The sequence below is a fragment of the Aquarana catesbeiana genome, linkage group LG01 (assembly GCF_042186555.1).
Source record: "Aquarana catesbeiana isolate 2022-GZ linkage group LG01, ASM4218655v1, whole genome shotgun sequence".
Classification (NCBI taxonomy): domain Eukaryota; kingdom Metazoa; phylum Chordata; class Amphibia; order Anura; family Ranidae; genus Aquarana; species Aquarana catesbeiana.
This window is the reverse complement of record NC_133324.1, coordinates 315,041,548-315,053,964: the sequence shown is the minus strand read 5'-3', so window position 1 is coordinate 315,053,964 and position 12,417 is coordinate 315,041,548. Positions and strand designations below refer to the sequence as shown.

The window sequence follows — 12,417 nt, the reverse complement described above, 5'->3', positions numbered from 1 at the left end:
TGCCGCTACCAGCCTGGCCGCCAGGGTGGTGTACATAGTACTTATAAGGTGGGCGAAAGGGCCAGAGAATCCCATTTTAGTCATGACCATGGAAAGCCATGTGAAACTTACATTGTCGAAGGCTTTCTCCGCATCTAGGGTAATGATTGCGTGGTCTCTCTCTGGATTGCATTTAGCGTGTTCCAGGGCCATCATCACCACCTTTCTGATGTACATGGTAGCAGTCCTGCCCTTCACGAACCCTGATTGGACAGGGTGTATCAGAGAGGGGATGATGGTGGCTAATCTAGTGGCAATAATTTTGGAGAGAATCTTGACATCAAGGTTTAAGAGTGAAATAGGTCTATAGGAACCTGGTTCTTGTGGGTCCTTACCCTTTTTTGCTAGTAGTTTAATGATCCCTTGGTTGCCCATGGGTAGGTACAATATGCGATGATAGACTTCGTGGAGGGTGGGTTCTATGAGTGATTTTAGGGATTTGTAGAATTCGCCCATGAAACCATCTGGGTCTGGAGCTTTAGAAGGGGCTAGGTTCCGAATGGCAGTTGGATATTTCAGGAAGGGAGATGGGTGCGTTTAGAACATCGAGTTGAGAGGGAGATATTTGGATGAGGGTTATTTTCTCAAGAAAGGAAAGTGCTGTCGGGTTGTCTATGGGGTCAGCCACATATAAGGAGGAATAGTAGTGTAACATGCTTAGTTTATGCCTTATTGTGAGGTTTTGATTATACCTGAGGCATCTCGTAGGGAGGCAATATAGGTCGGATGGTGGGGACCTTTACAGAGTCTTGAAAGTAGTTTGCCTGCCTTATTTCCGAATTTGTGAAGGGTGGCATCTATGTGCACTTTTTTGGTTAGTTCCAGGGTTTCAGCCCAAGTGTCAAAGGATTGCTTAGCTACCTGCCATGCCTTCCTATTGTCAGGGGTGTCATCTCTGTAAAGGGAACATTGAGCTTGGTGCAATCGGGAGCTGGCCATTTTGTAATTTTTAAGTGTGTTTCTTTTGAAAGAGGCCACATAAGAAATAATACGTCCTCTGAGGAAGGCCTTGCCTGCTTCCCAGAATTACAAGACCCATTGACTGCAGCTTCTAAATCCACAGGATTGGAGGGCAGTGAATGCTGGCAGCTCGGGTTGTGGACGTGGAGGGTGGTCTGATCTACGCAGGGAGGCCAGGGGTGAAAACTGTTTTAAGAGGAAAAAGATAAACAAGCAATAACACTTTAACATTGTGTGAATCAGTAGAGAGGTTCGGCCTACCAGTATGTGGAGTACATGATGAGGAGGAGAGAACAAAGTGGAGAGAGGATGTGGTGAGAGTCATCTCAGCCTGGGATGATCCACAGGGCCGGTTAAGGAGCAATAGTAACAGAAAATATAGTGCCTTTGAAAGGGCTCTCCCAATGAGGCGTGGATGCTCTGAACCATTTTGGAGAGTCTTTGCGTGGGCTGCTTTGTCTAGAGCACGGATGATAGGAGCTGCTCTGGAAGTGGGGCTGAGGTGCGGACCTGTGCGTAGTGATCTTAGGAAGGCCTCCACCTTGGACGAATCATGAATGGAGAGCTGGTCGCCATTAGGTGCTTTGAGCCGGAGGGTAGCTGGGAAGGCTAAGGTAAATTTGATTTGTTGCTGGTGTAGCTCCGTGCACATCTGTTGAAAGGCTTTCCTTTTCTTAGACACTTCAATGGAGTAGTCGGCGAAGATGAGGATCTTTATTCCATCGATCTGAAGAGATCTGGATTGCCTGTATTTCTGTTGAATGAGCGCTTTGTCCGAGTAGTTCAGACATTTTGCGATAACTGGTCGGGACGATTTGCGACCGGAGTTAAAGGTTCTCATTCAGTGGGCACGCTCCACGGTGCAAGGGCCTGGGAAGCCTAGCGCTTCGGGTGTGCGCCTCGCACAAAGGCCCGTGAGGGCTGATGGTTGTAATGATTCTGGGATGCCCATGAAACGCAGGTTACACCTTCTGGACCTATTTTCCAAATCGTCCAATTTCTCTAGAATGTATTTGTTCATCTTGTCTTGGACCTGTTCTGTGGATTGTGACTGGTAGAGTTCCTCTTCTATGTTAACCATTGCGGTGTTAAGCCTCATTCAGCCTGGACGCATGTTCCCCTAGCTGGGCCTGGAGCTGCTGCATGCCTGCACTGACTGCTTTTGCCACAGAGGCGGCTATCATGGGGGAGAGGAGAGCTGCCACAGCCTGGGCAATGAGCTGTGTGTTGGTCACCATGGTGTTGTGGACCAGTGTCACGTTGTGAGGAGGAGGGGGTCGGGCCGCCGCTTACCTCCATGTTAGGCGCCGTCTCTGCGAGGGGATCCGTGTAGGCTGAAGCCAGGGCCTTGATTTGCGGCTGTGCCGTTCACGCCGCGGGCCTGTTTTGTCCACAAACCGGTCCATGTTGTGGCCGGGTGTGAGGGAAGAGGCTGTGGGTGTTTGGAGCGGGTATAGGCGGTTTTATATGCCGATTTCGGAGTCTAGCGGCAGGAGCTGATGCGGTGAGCAGCTACTAAATGCGGTGCCGGAACCGGAAGTTCTTTTTTTATCTTAATGCATTCTATGCATTAGGATAAAAAACCTTCTGTGTGCAGCAGCCCTTCTAATCTAGATCTAGATCCAGCGAGGTTGCAGAAGTGTCTCCCGGTGGGACGGGAGAGTCAGGCGGAGTGACGGGGGGGGGTGATAACGGCTGAGCGGCTGCTCCCCGGTACAACCCCTTCCTCAAAATGACATACATGGGTAATTCATAAGGCTGGATACTGGTGAGGTAAACTAAACATATGGACATATCAAAAAATACAGGTGCATCTCACAAAATTTAGAATATCATCAAAAAGTTAATTTCAGTAATTAAAATTCAAAAAAGTGAAACTCCTATATTATATAGGCGGGGGACCATCAAAGAAGAAGGGATCGTCCTGTGCAATATTGTTGCACAGAGCAGGTAAGTATATCATGTTTTACTGTAATAATAAAAAATTACTTTTAATATCACTTCAGTTATTACAATAATAGTTAATATATCCTTTAATAAAGAAAAAAAAAAAAACACATCTAATCTTTGTTTTCTGTATAAAACAGTTTATAGCAGTTGTGCTATTAGACAGCTGCCTTCATTTTAAACACAATGTAGTAAGAATTTTCCTTTAGGACTATTACATACTGTATGTGTTTATATATAAAAGGATATATTTAAATATGAGTGGGAAGAGAGAGGTGGCGTGCAAGACATGGGTTCTTTGATATTCATTTCATCAGACAGACTTTAGAAGAAGAATGAAGTTTTGTAGAAGACATGCATATGAAATGATCTCATTTGCTCTTCCTGTACTGAAGGCAGGCCACCAAAGAAAGCCATGAAATAAGCTGCCAACATCCCTGAGATTAATGAGGAGCATCCCGTTACTCATTTTGCTTGAATCTGATTGTATGTTTATAATCCTTACATTTAGGGCTCATATTGGACATATGTGTATGTCTTTGAACAATACCTGTATGCATTATAATGCTTTTTTCACACTTCCCTTTGATCACTATGCTTAAGTTATTGGACTGTTATGTGTGCACTGGTTAGGTTCGCTTGTGCCACTGGGGGGGGGCTCTTGCTCCTCTGCTGGGCCTGTGTTTTGATGCTGTCCGGCGCACACAGGCCTCCCGCGCCGTGTCAGTGCCAGTGTATTGTGGCATATCTGCCCTGCTGGTGTTGAAGTTGTGCTTGGAATACTCCCCCTTTTTTTCTCCCCTCTTACACTTTTCCCAATTTGAGGCTTCATTTGTAAAGAAGCATCTTGGTACAACTGGATGGCTGTGGCTAGTACCAGGTAGTCCTGCTGGGCCTCGTAACCATTGATTGTCGTTATAGAGATTTATACTCCTTTTGTCTGCCCTCCCTGGATGCGCCATACTAGTCTCCTTAAGAACTATCCAGATTAACCCTTCTATTTTGAGGACCTAACAAACATGACTTACCATTACACACATTATTCTTCTTAGATTCCTGACTTCCTTGTCTAAGCCCTGGTAGGACCTTTGGCTAGGGGAACCTTGCAGGGGTCATGGGGGGCCCTGAATGTGGGGACGCATAGTTGTCTCCATCCAATGGCAGAAGCAAACTTTGTTTTTATACTTTTTAAGGCTGTAAAATCCTTTGCTCATCATATATGGTATGTAATCACTGTGCTATCAAGCAGCAGAGTCCATGTGATAGTGTCACCTTTTTGATTATTACTGTTATGCTTCATTATAGAATCTAAATGTTGCACCTCTCTCCCGTAACACCCCTGAAGAAAGGATTGAATTCCTCCTGACACGTCGGTGTGAAGAGGAGATCCTGTCCTGTCACAAGTTGTGTACATGTTGTTACCATTCAGTCAGTCATTCTCATATGTGTGATTAATTGTATTGTCTGTAAGGACACTTATATTTTATGTGTATGTAATAAACGCTATATTTTTTATTCAATCATACTTTTTTTGGTCTCAAAGTTGCCTATAAAGTCCCACTAAATATTTGGGGGTTATTACCTTGTTTTCATTTGCTCTTCCTGTACATTTGTTGGGATTAGAACGATTGTTGCACAATCACAGATCACAAATAAGGGCATATAGTAAAGCTGGTCATACACCGCTCGAACTTCATTGCAAACCTAGACAGGACTGCAAATGAGGGGATTTTGCAGAGAAGTTTGTGGGATGCGAGCGGAATACGATCGGTGAGCAGGAGGGTCGGCGGCCAGGTCGCCTGCACAGCGAGGGAACCTCTTAAGCACCTGGAGTGTGGGGCTCAGCCGGATGGCCCTCCACCGAGGAGCAGTAGCTTTGGGGAAAAATGCCGGCGGCATGTAGTGCAGCTGGGGGCATAGTTGCATGCCCCTCTGTAGGGGCGAAACTTCAGGCAGAGCCTTGAGGCTCAGATTGCTGCCCCTGCTCGCCCTCCCAAGGCCCCTTGGGCTGAATGGGATGCTGGTCAGGGGGTCCCCTGCAGAAAGCACAGAGACTAGATAAAATAACAGACTAGATAAAATAACAAACGTTTGCAGCTCCTGTGGGTCCAGAGGAAACACAAAACAACTGGGGCACACAGGTGAGACTAAGAAATTTATAATGGTGGACTAATGTGTTTCCTGTTGCAGGAAGGAGGAGCCTATCTCTCGGATGCTGCCCTGGAAGACGATTGGAGAAAAAATACTTGTTAAAAAATGTTTAATAAATTCAGAAGGTTATATGTAAATTGCTTTAGTTCCTTTAGGCCGGGTTCACACTGCTCTGACATGAAAGTTGTACAACTTTGCCAGGCAACTTCGACGCAACTTCAGGGAATGCCTGTGTAATCTTCCTCTGTCAGATCCAAATCACATCAATTAAGATGAGGATCTGACTTGGATACGACTTCCATTCAATTCTATGGGCTGAAATTGAACAGAAGTGAGATCAAAGTAGTGCAGGAACATTTTCCAAAGTCGGACCGGCACAAGTCAGACCAGTTAAGATGGCTCTCATGGGGAAACATGAATTTTTACATGTCATTTGACATGTGCTCTCAAAGTCGGAGCGCTAGTGTGAACCGGGCCTTAGTACAATAGCCTGACCCCATATCTTCCTACCCCAAAGCAACCACTTGGATAAAAGATTGTATGGGAAACTGCCAGCTGGTGAATATGGCTACACTCACCTTTGTGGATTGCAGAAACATGCACAAAATTCTATACCTTCTCGCAATGCAAAAAAAACCCCACTTAGTTGGAAGATCTTTGTTTGATGGAGCTGCTTATTATTGCTGCACATCAGGAGGGAAATAACTGAGCAAGCATAAAATGCTCGTCTTTCCAGAGAAAGAGTAAACTTAGGCGTTTAACCGCTTGGTTAGATGTGGGGGATAAAAACGCAAAGTCGAGCCAAGAAGAGTTCACATGCCCTAGTCACAAGGCTGGGCTTTGCATCCACGGTAAAAACTATAGCTCCAGTCACCTTCGATGGGCAGTAAGCCCGTTGAATGTGACCCATTCATTCAAATAGAGAAGCAATGCAAATGTCCCGCAACTGCATGTACTGGTGCAGCAATTACAGGAAATAACAGCCTGCGAGGAGGCACAACCTGTCAAACGCCTCTGAAAAGGGATCCAAACATGCATATCTTTTCTGAGACATGAAGGTTTACATACAGGTCTAAACTCACTGTAAGAAGACATCTAACTATGGCCACATGTGGTAAAAAGGCATACATTCCAGTTTTCACTGAAAATAAATGGCATATGGCAACTAGGCAGAGAAGTCCACGTAACCCCAGAACAAAATCTAGCCATGGTTATGCATATAGGTCTGTCCTCAGGTTCACTTTGAAGTGGTGATAAGCACTCCAAGTCTGTAGCTGAATGGTGAGCTTTTCAGTGCACCTGTGTCCAAATAATAGACATTGAAGTTTTTACATATTTCTAACAAGCAGTAAAAGTGCTTTAAAACAAGCTACTCCTAGATTGTAAACTCTAACCAGCAGGGCCCTTTGACTCCTCCTGTATTGAATTGTATCTGTACTGTCAGCCCTCGTGTTGTAAAGCACTGCAAACTGTTGGCTATATAATTCCTGTATAATAATAATTTCTGCTATGCATGCCACTGAGAGCCTGATCCGGCTGCTCTCACCCCCTCCACAGCCTGGTGCTTCAGTGAGTGCTGGAGGGGTAGAGCAGAGAGATCTGCTCACTAAAGACCGTGAACTGAGTGATCAGCAGCCTTTGATTGCTCAGTTCTTGGTGTAAAGTCAGTGAGCAACAGATGCTGCATCCGCCTAGGTGAATATGTAAATTTAAGTTTTTGTTACAATCCTAAATTTCTCTTTGAACTTTGAGGGCTCAATCATACTATGTATGGAGACCTGCATTTTTCTGCACACAGAAAACACTAAAATGTCACATTTTTAATAACATTAAAAAAAAAAAAAAAAAAAAACTTAAATTGATATTTATATATACACTGGGAGATAGAATCTCTCAGGTTTATATTGCTCTTTATGTCCCCATTGAGGAGGATACCTGTACCTTCCTGTATTGGTGACGGTGGTTACTGACACAGAAAGTGATGGTGAATTTCACTAAAGAGAACTCAGGCAGCAATAAATGGCTTCAATAAGGATGGGCTCGGGGGGCAGTGCACTGCCCCCCCCCCCCCCCCCCAAGCTCACCCAGTTGTGTGACATTAGCGAATGAATATTCGCTAAGGTCTTCCTGTGTCTCCTCAAGTCCAAGATTCTGATTGGCCAGGAGAAGTGACCGCTGGGAGGAGACTCGGGGGGGTGGGGGGGAAACCACCAAAGCCGCGACCTGGATGAGGTAAGTGACGGGCGAGCAATGTGGCGATCAAGCGCGAGCCGCCACTGGTTACAACCTCTGTCAGAATTTCATTGGGACGATTTCCTCGCTTCCCATCTCATTGACCATGGCATAGGCGTGGCTATCAAGGCTGGAGCCCCGAGTCTCAACGGGTCGCGGCTGCGGCATTGGAGGTGGAGGAATGACGAGCGGGCAGGTCACGGATGCGGCGGGTGGCATTGGAGGTGGAGGAGAGACGAGCGGGCGGATGAGCAGAGATGACATCATCTCTCTCTGCCTGCCCGTCACCACTCTTCCGCCATCACAGCTAGGCCAGGGTAGCAGAGAGATGACAGAGAGATGACATCATCCATCTCTCACTGCTCGTCACACATCAGCGCTCTTCCGCCCTCACAGCACGGGTATTTTAATTGTCGGAGGTGCGGCGGGGAGCAGAGAGATTACATCATCTCACTGCCCGCCCTGCATCTCCGCTCTCCTGCCCTCACTAAAATGGGCCAGTGCTGCCAGCCTGCCACCAATGCAGCGACAATGCAAGTTTGCTGGCATGGCAAGTGACAATCTGCTAATGGTGGCAAGTGACAATCTACTAATAGTGGCAAGTGACGTGGCAAGTGACAATTGGAAAAGTGACAATCTGCAAATGGTGGCAAGTGACAATCTGCAAATGGTGGCAAGTGACGTGGCAAGTGACAATCTGCAAATGGTGGCAAGTGACGTGGCAAGTGACACACCCAGGGCTCCCACTGATTCTGCATTATGGCGAGTTGAACCACTTCATTATATATAAGAATGTAACAATAGAAACAATGCGCTTCAATCACCCTGACACCATATCAATCATGGTGCCATGATGATTGAAACGCCAACACCAGCCTTCCTTTGCCTGCGAAAAATTGCTTACCAACGGCATGCCCCCCCCCCCCCCCCAGGTTGGTGATCGCTGCTAGCCCCAGATATTTTGCAGACCTAGCAAAGCCCCTGGACCATGAGCACTGGGAAGGCAGCAAAGTGAAACATCTCCACTGGGGACCTGAACAGCACTAAAAGCAGATGAGATTTTAACACACAGTCCATAAATAATGAGATATTGAATGGAATTTATTATGAAAGTAAATAATCTTTTATAACAAATTCCTGCTGTCCACCTGTCACTATTCTCTTTATCTCCACTTACAGTTTGGTATGTTCCAAACATTGCGTAATTTTCCATGTCTTTTGTCCTTGCAAAACATATATTTATGCTAAATAAATTTTATGCAAAGCAAGATCTACACACCGTGTGCATAGCCCAGTATGCTGATATTCAAATCAATATGCAGAGTAGAAACATTGGAACCAACACAATCAACAGACATACTGAGGCTTAAGCGGTAAAAATATTGAGTACCTTAAAGCGGAGTTCCACCCAATAATGGAACTTCCACTTATTCGTCCCCCCCTCCCCCCCTCCGGTGCCCGGGGAGGGGACCTGTTTTTGAAACGTCCCCTTCCCCACTTCCGGGAGACCGGGCCTCGGCGAAGTATGTCAGCAGCTCGACCCCCCTCCTCCTCCCTCCCCTTCTGCTGGGCCAGTAAGAAAGCACAGCGCACATGCGCAGTAGGGACCCGACCATGAAGCCGAAAGGCTACACTGCCGGGTTCCCTTACTAGCAATGGCGGCGGCAGCACCTGACCAACTGATGCAAACATCGGCTGCGGTGCCGACATCGCTGGACTCCTGGACAGGTAAGTGTCCTAATGTTAAAAGTCAGCAGCTACAGTATGTGTAGCTGCTGACTTTTAATTTTTAAAGGGGCGGACGGAACTCCTCTTTAAGGGCTCACGCACACTACATCTCAAAGAAGCTGCTCCTATGGGCTTTTTTGAGTTCTAATTTTTTTTTCTGCCAGGAAACTCTCCTTCATGTTAGCTACAGTGTGCATGGATACATTGACTTTTTCAGGCATATGCTCCTACAGGCAGAAAAAAACCCCACCAAACTCACGTTTTGTGAGAGGAGCTGTTGAGCAGAAAAGACGCTCAAGTACCCAAAAACGCGTGAAAAAGCACAAAAAAAATGCTCAAAAATGCACAAAATAAAAAAGGAAAAAATTAGCTATGGGGAGGGTTTTTGAAAAAAAAAAAAAAAAAAAAAAAAAACACTTATGCTCAAAGAAGCTCAAATAAGCTCAATTAAAACGTGCAAAAGAGCACAAAAAAGCACAAGTTTCCTCAAGCTGTTAGGCAGAGAAATAATGATGATGGCCAGGCATAAATAACCAAACAGGTCATAGGATAACAGAATACTAATGTACTTAGTAGTTTGTTTGTTTTTGTGTGTGTGTTGAGTAATCATTGGGTTGTTCTTCATAAACATTCAGATGCCCAGCAAACCCAGCATTGCTCTTCAGTACCCACTCATACCCAGTCCTGTGCTGTCACCTTCCTCTCTTACATCATCTGGGAGTTGTCTGTCTCTTCCCGGTTCTGTCAATCACCCTCTGATAATGTGCACATATTATGGTGCATCATCAGGTGGCCAGTTGCAGGGACCAGGAAGAGACAGCCACCCACCTTAAAAGCATGCCGCTTTCCCTCTAAAGTACATAGGCAACTAGGGTCGTCACTCATACCTGCACATTAATCTCCCCCCCCCCCCAAAAAAAAACCTGTGTGTGTGTGCGCGCTCTCATTTTTTTTTTTTTGCGTGGAGTTCCCCTCAAAATCCAAACCCAACCCAGAGGGCCTGGTATGGATTGGAGGGACCCCACACCAATTTTATTTATTGCCGGTAATACTTATTTTTACATTCAGCTGTCAGGCTTCAAGTGCATCCTAAGATTGAGCTCTGGCGTGTTCGCACAGCCCACGTGCAGAGCCCGCCAGGAAGTCAGCACTGCGCTAATCACAGGCAGAGAGACATTTCCCGATCTCTGCAGCCGTGCATCTGGACGATGTCTCACTGCTTGTGATTAGCGCAACGCCGACTTCCTAGCGGGCTCGGCACGTGGCACGCCGGAGCTCATGCTTAATCCTGACTCGATACGAGGCTTCAATTTTGAAGCGATGGGACACTAACGCTTCATGTTTTGATAATGTGAACAGCACTGTGTGCTGTCCATTGTATCATTTGCATAGGCGTTTGAGGGGTGTTAAAAACGCCTGCTTTTCATGCCAGTGTGAACTTATCCTAACTGGCCAGATTACCAGTTACAAATAGAAGAAAGGCATTCTAAAAAAACAAAACTGCACCATCATGCAGTCATCACATTTAAGAATTGGTAAGCCACAAAGTACCAATACTAGAAGTAATAAATACTGAAAGCCACAAAGTACTAATACTAGAGGTAATAAATACCAGAGGTAATACTGAAAGCCACAAAGTACCAATACTAGAAGTAATAAATCCCCCAAAAAGGCACAAAGTACCAATACTAGAAGTAATAAATCCCGAAAGCCACAAAGTATTAAATACTAGGAGGTAATACCGAAAGCCACAAAGTACCAATACTAGGAGGTAATACAGAAAGCCACAAAGTACCATTACTAGGAGGTAATACCGAAAGCCACAAAGTACCATTACTAGGAGGTAATACCGAAAGCCACAAAGTACCATTACTAGGAGGTAATACCGAAAGCCACAAAGTACCATTACTAGGAGGTAATACCGAAAGCCACAAAGTACCATTACTAGGAGGTAATACCGAAAGCCACAAAGTACCAATACTAAGGGTAATAAATCCCGAAAGCCACAAAGTACCAATACTAAGGGTAATAAATCCCGAAAGCCACAAAAGTACCAAATACTAGAGGTAATACTGGAAACCACAAAGTACAAATACCAATACTAGAGGTAATAAATACTGGAAGGCACAAAGTACCAATACTAGAGGAATAAATACTGGAAGGCACAAAGTACCAATACTAGAAGTAAAAATCCCGTAAGCCATACAGTACTGATACCAGAATTAATAAGCACCTACAATAAGAGTGTACAGTGTTAGACAATGAACTCTGCGCTCCATTCTCCTTGGGAAGGTCACCAATGAACATATAATCACCTCAGACATAGACTATCAGTACACATGGACATAGTCTTCAGCCAGAGCTAAGTTTCCATCACCCCTGTGAATGGATATCAGGGCTCCCTCCCAGCATTGCTCTGAGCTCTCCTCTGTCCCAGCAATGGATGGAACCATGAAGAGAGCTTAGACCCCAGAGTGAGCCCTCTGTACCTACCTGGCAGTGAAGGAGAGAGGTCCCAGTGAAGTTGCTATCCTGAGTGTGTATGTTGGAAGCCTCCAGTCAGTCCCGGGCTCAGTAGACAGTCCAGAATGTAATGAGTGCTCCTTTGTACACAGAGCCTGCGTCAGCTGGGAGAGTCCAGGAAAGAGCAGAGCATGTTCAGAGCCCCCCACACACAAGCTCTCCCCCCACCTGTCCTTGTGTATGGAGCGATCACCTCCTCCACCCTGTACACATACATCCTCCTCCTCCTCCTCCCAGTTCCTGACTTCCCTCCCAAACCTCCAAATAACGCCTATGTCTGCTCTCACATCCCTTTTCTCTCTCTTTACACACAGCTTCTTGTCTTCTCAACTTCTCCATCAGTCACATGCCGAGTATCAAAGCACAGAGCAGTACCTGGGGACTTTACAGAAATCTCAGCACGCTCTGCTGGAACTTGTAGTTCTTCACAGTCTGTGGTGCCTCTGTGAATCAACGTTGTTCTAACCATTTTACCTCACAGGAATCCAAGATGTTCCAGGTCTCAGGGACCCCTACTAAAACCAATTCATTCATGGTGACCTGCCTATTACATTGGTGTTCAAGAGGAAGAATGGGACCCTTAAGACCCCTTTCACACTGAGGCAGTATTCAGGCGTTTTAAACCCCTTTCACACTGGGGCGGTGCGGGTCTACTGTAAAGTTTTAGCGGTGCTTTACCGCTGTTATGGCGGCGCCTTGGCACCACTAATGGGGCTCTTTTAACCCCCCAAAAGGGGTTAAAAGTGCTTTTAAGGCACTTTGAAAGCGGTGCCCATTCATTCCAATGGACAGGGGCAGTGGAGGAGTGGTGTATACAACGCTCTCGCACCGCCCCAA

General features: G+C 45.9%; 1 protein-coding gene across 2 annotated transcripts in view; it reads right to left on the bottom strand.

Annotated features, from left to right (window-relative positions):
- The window catches only part of TRPV4 (transient receptor potential cation channel subfamily V member 4), a 159,176-nt gene extending 147,353 nt beyond the window's left edge, over positions 1–11,823 (bottom strand). For both annotated transcript variants that reach the window (XM_073629684.1, XM_073629693.1), the window contains exon 1: positions 11,551–11,823. The gene's annotated coding sequence lies outside the window, so the exon portion shown is untranslated. The remainder of the gene's footprint in view (positions 1–11,550) is intronic.
- Between the last annotated feature and the right edge of the window lie 594 nt (positions 11,824–12,417).